This window comes from Mercenaria mercenaria, chromosome 16 (genome assembly GCF_021730395.1).
Source record: "Mercenaria mercenaria strain notata chromosome 16, MADL_Memer_1, whole genome shotgun sequence".
Taxonomy (NCBI): Eukaryota; Metazoa; Mollusca; class Bivalvia; order Venerida; family Veneridae; genus Mercenaria; species Mercenaria mercenaria.
This window is the reverse complement of record NC_069376.1, coordinates 38,465,874-38,478,513: the sequence shown is the minus strand read 5'-3', so window position 1 is coordinate 38,478,513 and position 12,640 is coordinate 38,465,874. Positions and strand designations below refer to the sequence as shown.

General features: G+C 34.5%; 1 protein-coding gene across 6 annotated transcripts in view; it reads right to left on the bottom strand.

Annotated features, from left to right (window-relative positions):
• LOC123539582 (uncharacterized) overlaps window positions 1–2,261 on the bottom strand; it is a 39,171-nt gene extending 36,910 nt beyond the window's left edge. For 5 of the 6 annotated variants that reach the window (XM_053526768.1, XM_045324227.2, XM_053526769.1 and 2 more), the window contains exon 1: window positions 1,999–2,261. The gene's annotated coding sequence lies outside the window, so the exon portion shown is untranslated. Of the gene's footprint in view, window positions 1–1,939 lie in introns of all 6 variants that reach the window. The other variant, XM_053526767.1, reaches the window with a different exon arrangement.
• Window positions 2,262–12,640: the final 10,379 nt, after the last annotated feature.

Here is a 12,640-nt window from a genome sequence, read left to right as displayed (position 1 = left end):
TGTTTTCTTCTTTATTGTACAAGACTTAGTGTCTTTCTGTCATCTAACACAACAGAATGAAAATAAGAAAATTATGCCTCGGATATAAGGAACAAGGTCTTGAACCAAATTGAGCCGCACCATGAGAAAACCAACATAGTGGCTTTGTGACCAGCATGGATCCAGACCAGCCTGCGCATCCGCGCAGTCTGGTCAAGATTCATGCTATTCACTAATGGTTTCTCTAATTGCAATAGGGTTTTAAAGCGAACAGCATGGATCCATGCTGATTGCAAATGCACTATGTTGGTTTTCTAATGGCGTGGCTCAAATCTTCTCAAAAACTACAGGAGTGTGTCCAATCTCTCCTTCATTTAAAGAATCTTGGAAAAAGTAGCAGATCATGACAGACTTCTGGAAAGTCGTCAGTCCAGCGGACACGACCACAAAATTTTGACACGTTCCGCCGTTTTCTAACCAGAGTGTGGTTCGTCACTGACCGGCATTTATCGTATCCCTAGAACCGCAACATCTTAGACAAAATGGCATCATTAAAAAAATACTGGTACAGAATCCATAAATTAATGAAAAAACACGCCTGCCGAATGTACAGAAAGCAAAAATTAGTGCGAAATGAAGAGGTTCTATCATAATATAAATGGCAAAGATTGGTGCCTAGCTTGTCAAACAGCATGTTAAAATGGTAGTTTACTGAGGCTTTTTTGGTTCTGCATTACAAGTTCATTTTCAGTCCAGTTTTATGTTTTTTGGTCCAGCAGATTTCTAGACATTACCGGACTGAATGTCCAGCCATTTTTCCCAACTTTCCAGAAGTCTGCATGAGCATCTTAAGCAGCATTTGAATGAAAATAAACTCTATCAGAGCCTGCAGTACACATACTGTATGATACAGAAAAAACTGTGTCAGCTTTGATAAAGGTACAAAATGACATCCTTCAATTAATCTCTTGAGCAAAGTTCTGTAAATTACCAACAGTCCTTGCGCAGCCGACCTGTCTGCAGCTTTCAACATGAATAATCACGAATCACTACTATATTGCCTCGAACGTCATTTTAGAATCACAAAGCACATGGGTGGATGTCAAGATATTAAAGTGACTGCTATCAAGCAGTGTACATTGATAACGAGTTGTCGACGCCTGCATTGATAATTTACAGTGTGCCCAAGGGATCACTGCACTAGTGCTTGGACCAAAGAACTACACCATGTACACATAACCCATGGGTGCCATATGTAGACGTCACGGACTGCAACATTCATTTCTATGCTGCTGATCATAAACTCTCAATTATTCCTGTCCTTTAAGTCAACAGAAGCTTTGGACTGGCTTAAACTGTGTTGTGGATACATTGCAATAGGCTGAAACTTAATGCTAATAAAAAAGAAGTGACGTAGCGTAACTCCCAAGTTCATTGCAAATGTCTTGGCTAAGGGCTGGTGATTGTCATGTGTGGTAAAATCAACAACATGTGTTAGGATCGAATCTTGGAGCAGATTTAGACAACTACATGGACATATGGAGCAAATTAGCCTGTCTGGCTATGTAGGTCACTTCAGACATGCACTTCTGAACACGATTAATGTTTACCCTGTGACAGTACGCCAATATGCGCAAGCGATAACACCAATAATTTACACGACCGTGTACTGTGATTTATCTTCCATTATTTTGGTCCTTCAAAGTTTTGACGTTTAGATTGCCCTGTTACAATTTAATATAAAACAATTCTGAACGTCGAATTATTTTGACTAATTCGCAACAAAATCAGCATTTAAACTTCATCTGAAATTTCCTCCACTATTTTGGTCCGCTAGTGGAGATATTGCCCATTTATAAGAAAAATAACTCAATATTTCCTAAACTCAGTATTTCCCAAGATTTTGTCAAAACCGTTGGACTACTCATTGTTTTCTGTTGCAATATTAAATAAAGCTTACCTTAAACAGAACAGACTTATGAAAAGCTGAATCAGTTCTACATTTCCAAAGTTTCTCACCTGCAAATCTACCCAAAAATCTGAGAAAATCAATTTGTCATCATGGCCGTCATTTTAAGAGAATATTTTGGCTGATGTTCGAGGAATTTCGGTGCACAAGATAAATTGTCATGTGCAAATTTAGAAAATTTGAGTCATAGCCCATCCTACAGAATGTGTCTGTATAAAAGACATTTTCAAATTTTGTTCTAATTTTTCGTTAGAAATAGAACAGGTTAATTTTCCTATTTTCTGTTGACATATGCGACAGGTACCCAGCTCAAGTATGCCGGGTACCAGGCAACGGTAGGTTACTCCTGTTGTTTTTTTCCTAGTAACGGTAACGTTTACATCCCCTGTACGGTAGGTTAAACAGGTTACACTATACCAATTTAGTTCCTTCTTTATTTCATAATACGATATTAGGCGCTGCCTATCTGACGGGAAAACCTAGTCATATGGATTCTTTCTGCATAAATTGTTCTTTCTGATATTTTCAGTACTGACGGTTTTGCTCTTGTTATGAAAATTGTGAATAAAGGCAACTGTTTTAAAATGTGTTGGTTTAAATGAACGTAGATCTAATCATTTCTTTAATTGTGTCAAGACTGGACTGACGATGGAAAATAGTGTTCATGGAAGATAATAGTGATATTTGGGTGCTCAGAATCTAGTCCCAAAAATGCACCAGAGAACTTAGTGTAAGCACTTAATTAAGTACAGATTTTTCGCACATGCGCAATTAATGTAGAAAGTATTGAAGGGATTATTGATGCATTCAAATTACATTTTTTTTCGGTCAGTTGTGTAGCCTAGATTACCTAACAAATATCTAGCTAAAAACATCCATATATGTAAACAGGCTAGTTAGATACATTAGTGAATACTCACAAGATGACGGATTTATATTGCTGATATTCATCGAATACTACAAAAGTATGGTTTATTGTATGTACTTGAAAGTTATGTACTCTCTGGCGTATTCCCTGCAAAAGTTCCATGGAAGAAATTAGTGTACCAGAATGTTACTCTTGTGAACCATGTACAAACTCTATCTCGCATCAGCACAATCAGTGAAATTCCATTAACTACCAACCTGTTGACTGCGAACAACATGTGTGTTCTCTGGTCGGTGTCCAGAAAAAGGCAAGAGCTAATGCCCTTATGTAAAACTGCTGTGCGAATTTTAGGTTACATTGTCTCAAGGTCTTTTCCAACAAAATACCACAAGTGTACTTTATTCTGTGAAAATATTGTTGAGCACACAATATGTAATTGCCTAAGAAATCACGACTTTACTCGGACTTTATCATAGACTCCCTGTGTAAAATCTCAAACTTTAAACTAAAATAAAGGTATTAATTCCATATAATATTTAAATGAAACTTGAGTTTTGTTTTTGTAGCATCTCTAGGCATGTGCAATGAAAATCTTAATTAGACTTCTAAAATGTATTTCTAAGTCACATATGTTCATTAAATTACTTCATTATGACCAAGTGGAACTGGCAGGTACTCGAAAATGCAGCCCTCTGATTGGTCAGATAGAACCCCTAATGTACAGCGATGTCATGATAAAGTTATGAATTATTTGTTGACTTGGTTTGAACTTTGCGACAGACAAATGTACAAAACTTTTGTGAAGTTAAAGCCGTATGAACAGTATGTTTAATTTGATAACTGTAGCATTAAAACTTAATGAACATTTACAATTTGCAAATTTCAGGATGCTGAAAGTACTTTGTAAAATGTTTACTGAGTAATAATATTACAAAAAATTGTGATGATCGAGCCGGCATATCTTTCATTCTGCTGGCTGTTTCACGTTTTGAGCGTGGGGAGCTGGGGCACAGGGTTTCCATGTGGACAGTTTTTGTTACGACATATCATGACTGGTATGAAGAGAAACCCGTGCTCTTATCTGTACTGTTTGCAATATTCTGTTTTGTTAAGTTTCATATTTGAATTTTGGGTTTAAAATATTGTCCAGCTTAGATTACATTTTAAGAAATATTTCTCCTTTTAGAATTTAATTGCAGTCAAAAAGGATACATTTTAACTTTTTTGTAGGTACAGTTTTGCTAGTTTAAATGCTATTCTTGTACTAGTTATCTTTCGTCTTGGAATTAGTCAAAAATAGCTAATAGACGCCATTCATAAAATGTTTTGCCCATTTGCACTTTCCTTCATGCATTAAAAATTAGTGTTGTAGTGATATCTAGTTTAATTGATGACAAAGGCTAAATTGTTCTAGTTTTTTTTCCGGTTTCGCTACTACACGATTTCATGCAATTAATTAAGCTGAATATGAGTGGACAGCCAACTTTTATTATTTTATTTTTCTTTCCTTTTTATTTATATTTTTTTCATTTAATGTTATTCCGTATTTTAATTGATATATGTATATTAAGTTGTATGCAATATATATATTTTCTCTGTTTGTTCTTATGTTCAAATCTTCAATATTGGAGGAAAAATAAAGATCTAACTATCTCTTCACCATTTACATGCTAATATTTAAAACTGCCCAGTATATACCCCCTTCGGTACATACCTACACTCTGCGCTATGCGGCTCGACGATCATGCCTTTGCTGTCAATTTGTTTCTCTAATACAAATTTCTGAATCCGGGAATGCAGTTTGTTTTCATTTCATGTGTTACAAATAGTTTAAAAAAAGAAGAAAAAAAAAAGAACAAACAATTTAGCGCATTTGTAAGAGGTTGGTGCAACATCCAGTCAGACGTGACAGTATTCATGCTTAATATCAAACTTAGAATTTTCTTTTAAAACTTATCTTTTTAAAGAGAAAATGGACCTCACAATTAACAGGAAACCAGTATGAAATCAGGTGCTATCTAAAAGGCAGAGCTCTCAAGATTGATAAATCAACAGTGCCCTATAAAAATTAAAGAAGTGGTGTTATCGTAAATTAATGGCAATACCTGGTTACGGATTCTTTTTATAAAGTTTAATGTTCTATTAAGTTATTAACACAATTATTTGCATTTGAACACAATTATTTGCATTAATGATAATCCATAATTCCTGAATGCAATATAAGTTTGTTATGAATCTTAGACTGCATTAAAATTAAAACTCAATTTGGCAAAGAAAAAGAAGTACGTCTACTACAGCGCAAAGATGAGGAAAATTAATTATAACTAAACATTTTCCGTTAATCATAATAATTATTATCATAGAAACCAGTTAAATAGAAAATTGTCTCTTTTCGGGTGAACAATTGAAAATAGTGATTTAAATCTTTAATGTAGTTATTTCATGTTCTTCTAACAAATTTTTGTAATATCGATACCGGGACTTACATAATCCTGTTATCCTAAACACAGACTATTGCAATTCTTTTAAATTGCTATGGAAAACCTCTTGTATGGGAGAATGACAAACAACCATTTACATGTAATTTTTTTATTTCAAATTCATTCTAAAAAGTTCTTGACCAGAATTTTATCCAGAAACAAACACTGTTGGTCGGAATTCAAGAAATCCAATTTAATTTACCAAACTCCTAACAGTCTAGGGCCTTTTAGAATAAGTTTAAGGTTAATTTCTTAGCTCTATAGCCATCGTAGTCAGAGCCTTTCAACTTTAAAGCCAACATTTTTTTCCAAGTGTAAAGTTTTAGTGATTTTGTTTTAGAAAGTAGTTGCAATGTATGTGAAAGACTGTGGAAAGGCGAGGAGGTAAGCAACATATGCTTTTCAATGCCTTTCAACTGACATATACACGTATATATGATCTATATCGGTTTTCCCGTATAAGCAATAACATCTTAAGACTTCAGTACTTTAGAGCATTTCAATGATACAGTACAGTACAGTACAATACAGTACAGTACAGTACAACCCAAAAGATCAATTGAAGGCGTACGCTAGAATTCCCTGTATATGAGATGGGCGAACTTTTTCCCAATAATAGAATTTCTTCAAACTTTAGATATTGAAGGACAATTATCTAAGAAACAAACATATGCAAACATTACAAAACAGAGAGTTGTGGTATAGCCCCCTTGAAGTATGAGAGTCTAACTCCTACAGACCCGGTCACAAAGGCAAGCATCCTCAATAAACAGTTTGAATCTGTCTTTTCAAAGTCCCAACCCCTAAGCCTGTAACAACTCAGCACAAAAGAAATAAACCCCAAATCTGCACCAGAAATGCCAACGATCCTCATAACTGTTGAGGGGGTGGACAAGTTACTAATGGGGCTTAATCCAAATAAAGCCTCTGGTCCTGATGTAATTTCCCCAAGATTACTAAAAAAGCTTCAGCAAGAGACAGACCCAATCATTACAAAGCTATTCCAACTATCTCTTGAAACAGGTCAAGTCCCAAATGACTGAAAGAGAGCAATCGTTGCACCAGTTTACAAGAAAGGTCTAAAATCAAAGGCTAGTAACTATAATATGTATTGCCTCTAAATTAATGGAACATATTCTTATTCTTGTCTCAAATAATAGTATCATGTCCCATTTTGACAGAAATGATCTCCTTAGCCAGTATCAACATGGCTACAGGTCAAAGCATAGCTATGAAACACTGCTTTTAAGTTTCACACAAGAGGTATTTGACAATCTTAAGAATGACCAACAGACTGACGTAGTCGCCATTGATTCATAAGCTCGATACCCTGGGAGTCTACCCATTAGCACCCCAGTGGATCAAGTCATTTCTCAAGGACCGATCCCAAAGAGTAGTTGTGGATGGCTTCACCTTAGATGAACTTCCTGTTCTTTCCGGGGCTCCACAAGGATCAGTCATTGGCCCTTGTCTCTTCCTAGCCTACATAAATGACCTCCCAGAGTCCATCAAAAGTAAGTCACGACTTTTTGCAGATGAAACTATTGTCTAATCTGACGGTTAAATCCTCCCTTGATTACCAATTCCTACAAAATGATCTCCATTCCCTAAAAGCCTGGGAAAAGGACTGGTCAATAGAGTTCAGTCCGGATAAGTGTGAGGTATTAAGGATTACTCGAAAGAAAAAACCTATCATCTACAATTATACACTCCATAATATAGCACTAAAAACTAAAGAAGCTGCTAAATACCAGGGCGTCACACTAAGTAATGATCTCAGTTGGTCAAAAAGCATTGATAATCATCACATCGAAAGCAAATAACTCATCAAAAGAAATGTAAAAACAAACAACAGAAAAATAAAAGAAGCTTACAACACCTATGTCCACCCACAGCTTGAATACTGTTCCTCTATATGGCACCATTGGCAAAAATCCCACACATACAAAATTGAACGAGTACAACGATCTGCAGCTCGATACGTATGTAACAACTATGGTCAAACAAGCAGTGTCACTCAAATGCTTAAAAATCTCAACTGGCAATCCGTTGAACAACGCCGCATCAAAAATTATCTTATTATATTTTTTAAAATAAACTTTAATAAAGTACAGTCAGGCTTATTGCAGTTGACCATAACCACCTCACACCTACGAGGAACCTGAATTACTTGATCCCACAATCTCATACGCAATACGTACCATTCTTACTCCTTTTTTCCCAAGAACAATTCTTTCCTGGAATGGTCTTCCTCTACACATTCAGGCCAGCCTCAGTTTGATTCTATTCACTGAGAGGCTGACAACAACTGTAACCTTCTAATCTATATCTATGCTTTTAATCTTAGTAATTGTAGTTCTTTTTTAACTTTGCACCTAATAAGCTTGCTCATCTTTTAACAGCCTGTCCCAGACAAGCGCCACCCAGTTATTATCAGAACTGATTGTTGGGCAGTACAAAGTAGATGAAAATGTAGATACGATACAAATTTGATTTAGGGTACAATAAACAAAATAGCTGTTCTTCTTTATTCTTTATAAAATTGACATATTTCCAATGGCTACAAGACACATCAGGACCCATTTTTGATATCTGTAACTAACATTTTCTTGAAGAATATTGTCAGTGCTGAATAAAAATCAAAAGAAAAATGGGGGTTATGTTTGATACAAGAAATATATTTTTAGTCAAACACACAAACTGCAAAATCAGCTAAACATAAGACCCAATATTGTAGTGGTGGTGTATGATCTAAGTTTCCATGACAAATTCTGTCAAGTTATTGTTTCATTATGAAAATGCTACTGATATGTCAAGCACAGATCTGTCATGTGATTTCAAATAAAATAACAAAAATAGGTCTACAGGGCAAAAAATAAAAATAAAAAAAAGAAACTGAGGCCTATTTGAATCCGACATTATACGACTACCTTTTTTTCGCGCCATTTTCCTATTTAGTGTCTGTTTGTCTTTAAAGTCGGCGCAAATGAAACAAGCCCAAATGGGCCTAAGTCGTCCACCTGAAAAGGACTTTAACAATCTAACCTTGCTTCTGAGTCCCGACCAAGTCTGGTGGTCATCCTTTAAAGGTGGTCAATCACAACCTTTTCTGACATTTTTCAGTTTTCATATATTCCGTTAGCGATTAGAGTTAGATGCCTATTGAAAATGTATGATTTATTACTTTTTATGAAATTTGTAATTATCTACATTTAATACAAAAGCGTTTAAAAGTTGGATTATTAATTTTAAAATTAAAGCTTTTCGACGATTTTTCTATATGTTGCTGTAACTGTCAGTTTTCATATATTCTGTTAGAGATTAATTTAAGGAACAAAAAGAGCCATTACATAGATTTAGATCCCTATTGGAAATGTATGATTTATTACTTTTTATGAAAATTTGTAATTATCTCCCTTTAATACAAAAGCGTTTAAAAGTTGGATTATTAATATTAAAATAAAAGCAGTTCGAAGACTTTTTTCGACATGTTGCTGTAACGGCCAAAATGCGTTAGCATTTGAACTTATAACTTCAAGATAAGAAGTTATTTGTTTTTTTTTTTTTTTGCTTTCTATTTTTAGCTCTGGGACAAGGAACCAAGCAGATTCATTTGAACACATTTTGGAAAGGACCTTGCAATAATGCCACAGACCAAGTCTGGTGAAGATCTATTAAGCGGTTCGTGAGCGGTTTTTCTATTTCTAGCTCTAATGGCCCCTAAAAAGGGACAAGTGTCCCCATTTGAACAAATTTGGAAGAGGACCTTACAATGACCCTTCCGTCCAAGTTTGATGAAGATCCAGCCAGAGTTTCATGGGAAGATATCATTTAAAGATTTTTTTATTCTATTTTCAACTCAAGCCCCACTTGCACAAATCTGGGAGAGGACCTTGCAGTGATGCTACAAACCAAGTTCGATGAAGACCCATGAAGCGGTTCATGAAAAGTATTTCTATTTTTAGCTAAAGTGGCTCCTAGTTGGGACCGATCATCCCAAATGAATAAAATAATTGGCAGGAGATCTTATAATCATGCTACATAACAAGTGTGAAGAAGATCTACCCAATGGTTCACGAGAAGAAATTGTTTAAAGGTATTTCTTCTATTAGCTATAGCTAGTGGACATTATTCTAATTTGAAAAATTCTGGTAGAAAATCTTATAATGATGATCCATACCAAGTATGATGAAGATCCATCAAGCATTTCACGAGAAGAAGTCGATTGAGTGAATTTCTATTTTTAACTCTAGCAGCCCCTAATTGAAAACAAAGTTGGCTGAGGACCTTATAATGATGCTACAAATTTTGTTTGATGTAGATCCATCAAGTGATATACATGTATTAGAAAGGTATCTTAAATGGCATTTCTATTTTTAGCTCTGGCGGCCACAAAAGGGTCAAGTAACTCCATTTAAACAAATTCAATGAGGACCTTATAATGATGCTACAAATTTTGTTTGATGTAGATTCATCAAGTGATATACATGTATTAGAAAGAAATCTTAAATGGCATTTCTATTTTTAGCTCTGGCGGCCACAAAAGGGTCAAGTACCTCCATTTGAACAAATTCAATGAGGACCTTATTTGTGAGGTCCATTTTCTCTTTAAAAAGATAAAAGAAAATTCTAAGTTTGCTATTAAGCATGAATACTGTCACGTCTGACTGGATGTTGCACCAACATCATACAAATGCGCTAAATTTTTTTAAAAACTATTTGTAACACATGAAATGAAAAAGAAACTTTGCATTCCCGGATTCAGAAATTTGTATTAGAGAAACAAATTGACAGCAAAGGCATGATCGTCGAGCCGCATAGCGCAGAGTGTAGGTATGTTCCGAAGAGGGTATATACTGGACAGTTTTAAATATTAGTATGTAAATGGTGAATAGATAGATAGATTTTTATTTTTCCTCCAATATTGAAGATTTGAACATAAGTACAAACAGAGAAGATATATACATTGCATACAACTTAATATACATATATCAATTAAAATACGGAATAACATTAAATGAAAAAAATATAAATAAAAATGAAAGAAAAATAAACAATAAAAGTTGGCTGTCCACTCATATTCAGCTTGATTAATTGCATGAAATCGTGTAGTAGCGAAACCGGAAAAAAACTAGAACAATTTAGCCTTTGTCATCAATTAAACTAGATATCACTACAACACTAATTTTTAATGCATGAAGGAAAGTGCAAATGGGCAAAACTTTTTATGAATGGCGTCTATTAGCTATTTTAAAAGAGACAAAGTGTCCCAATTTGAACAGATTTGGTAGAGAATCTTATAATGATGCTCCATACCAAGTATGATGAAGATCCATCAAGCATTTCATGAGAAGAAGTCGATTGAGTGAATTTCTATTTTTAACTCTAGCAGCCTCTAATTGAACAAAGTTGGCTGAGGACCTTATAACGATGCTACAAATTTAGTTTGATGTAGATCCATCAAGTGATATATAAGAAAGAAATCTTAAATGGCATTTCTATTTTTAGCTCTGGCGGCCACAAAAGGGTCAAGTGCCTCCATTTGAACAAATTTGATGAGGACCTCATAATGATGTTACAGATCAAGTTAGACGAAGACCCTTCCAGTGGTCCAAGAGAGGAAGTCGTTCTTTTGTCTTTTACGTGACTAATGCACATAATGCTTTTGCTTATGAATATTTATGTTCAAAGCAATGCTGTTTTTTCAACTGTACTTAAAACATTTTATTTCATACGAACACATTTTATCACATGAATAAAGCAGTATGACTATAATAACTGCTTTGTTTTTTTTCTGTAAAGTATGATTAACGTGGCACCTATTGATAAAAGAAATAAACATTTTGCATATTCATTTTAATCAGATTTCTCCTTAACTGTAACAGTGATTATTTTTTTTATTTCCATTAAACATTTTATAAAATATATGCTAAAACATATGTTAATCATATCTTAATTGCTTCTTATATATACAGAAACAATACTATTTGTAAGACATTTAGATCCAGCATCCCATAGAACACGGGCTTGTTTTCTACCGATATATACAAATATGCGAAATGGTTGCATCAGAGTGAAAAGGTTGTATAGTAATGTACATTTAAAAAGAAGTCCGGTACAACGAACATGTTTAGTACTTTTAATGAACTTTTGAACAGCTGTAAATTTTTTAAAAATTATTTTTAAAGTCTAATAGATCACTTTAATATAGGTTTCAAAAAGTAATAAGTAAACATTGCGTGGATGAATGGTTCTGGTTACTGCAGAGAGTATTACTCTTCCAGGTTCAAATATTAAACAGCAAAATAAATAATGTTCAACATCTTTAACAAAATATCCGCAACCGCATGTCGAGTTTTCTCTCAGGTAGTTTCTGAATAGATCAGCATGCAAAATGCTAAATTATTTTTTATGCGTTCCTGTAAAATTGTTAAAAGTATGTTTCCTGACAAAAATGCTTAGATGCAGCCGTCGCACACACCCAAAGCGTACTCTAATATGGTACATTATTTTTTTCTTAGTGTTCAAAACAGTTTGACTGCGTGTGGCACCGTGGATTAATACATAAATTATCGTCTTTTGGGATAAGGGGTACCTTCTTACAGTGGTTGTCTTCATATTTAGAAAACAGAAAACAACGCGTAGTCTTACACAACTAAGGCCAATTCAGAATGGAGGAATGTAATGGCCGGGCTGCCACAGGGCTCGATCCTCGGGCCTCTTACTATAGTGCTCCTAAATGACTTACCTTGTGCACCCACCATTGATTACTATTTGGTAATGAACACCTAACTACGATTCAGATCTAAAAATAACTGGACACAAAACATACTTTTGTTAAACATGTCAAAGTTTACTGTCAAGGAAATGAATTAGTATTAGTTTACAATGAAAGCTTGTTTTCAGATCCTTTACATTATTTAGATTTTAAACTTTATTGTATGTATGTGATTTATTTACCTGGTATATCAATAAACACTGTTTAAACTAAAGTTTTTCTTTAAGTCTTGATTTAAATACATTTAATGGATTTGAATCGTGAAAATCAATATCAGATGTTTTTCATAGTTCAGCAATTGAAGGTATAGATGATTTTTGTAGGCTTCTGTACGCCGAGTTATTGCTGTTATTGATTTGCCATTTCTAATACAAGAGCGTGGAAAATATTCTTTATGTATTGTGGCAGAAGCCTAAACTGTAACCTACGGAATCCTGTTCGTGCCATTTTAATTCTCGACTCAAGCATTGTCGCCTTGTCCAAAAACATATATACATGCAAGATTAAACAATCCTCGCGAGGCTTTTAAGACGATAAGGAAAATTCAAAACCAATTTCACAATGTG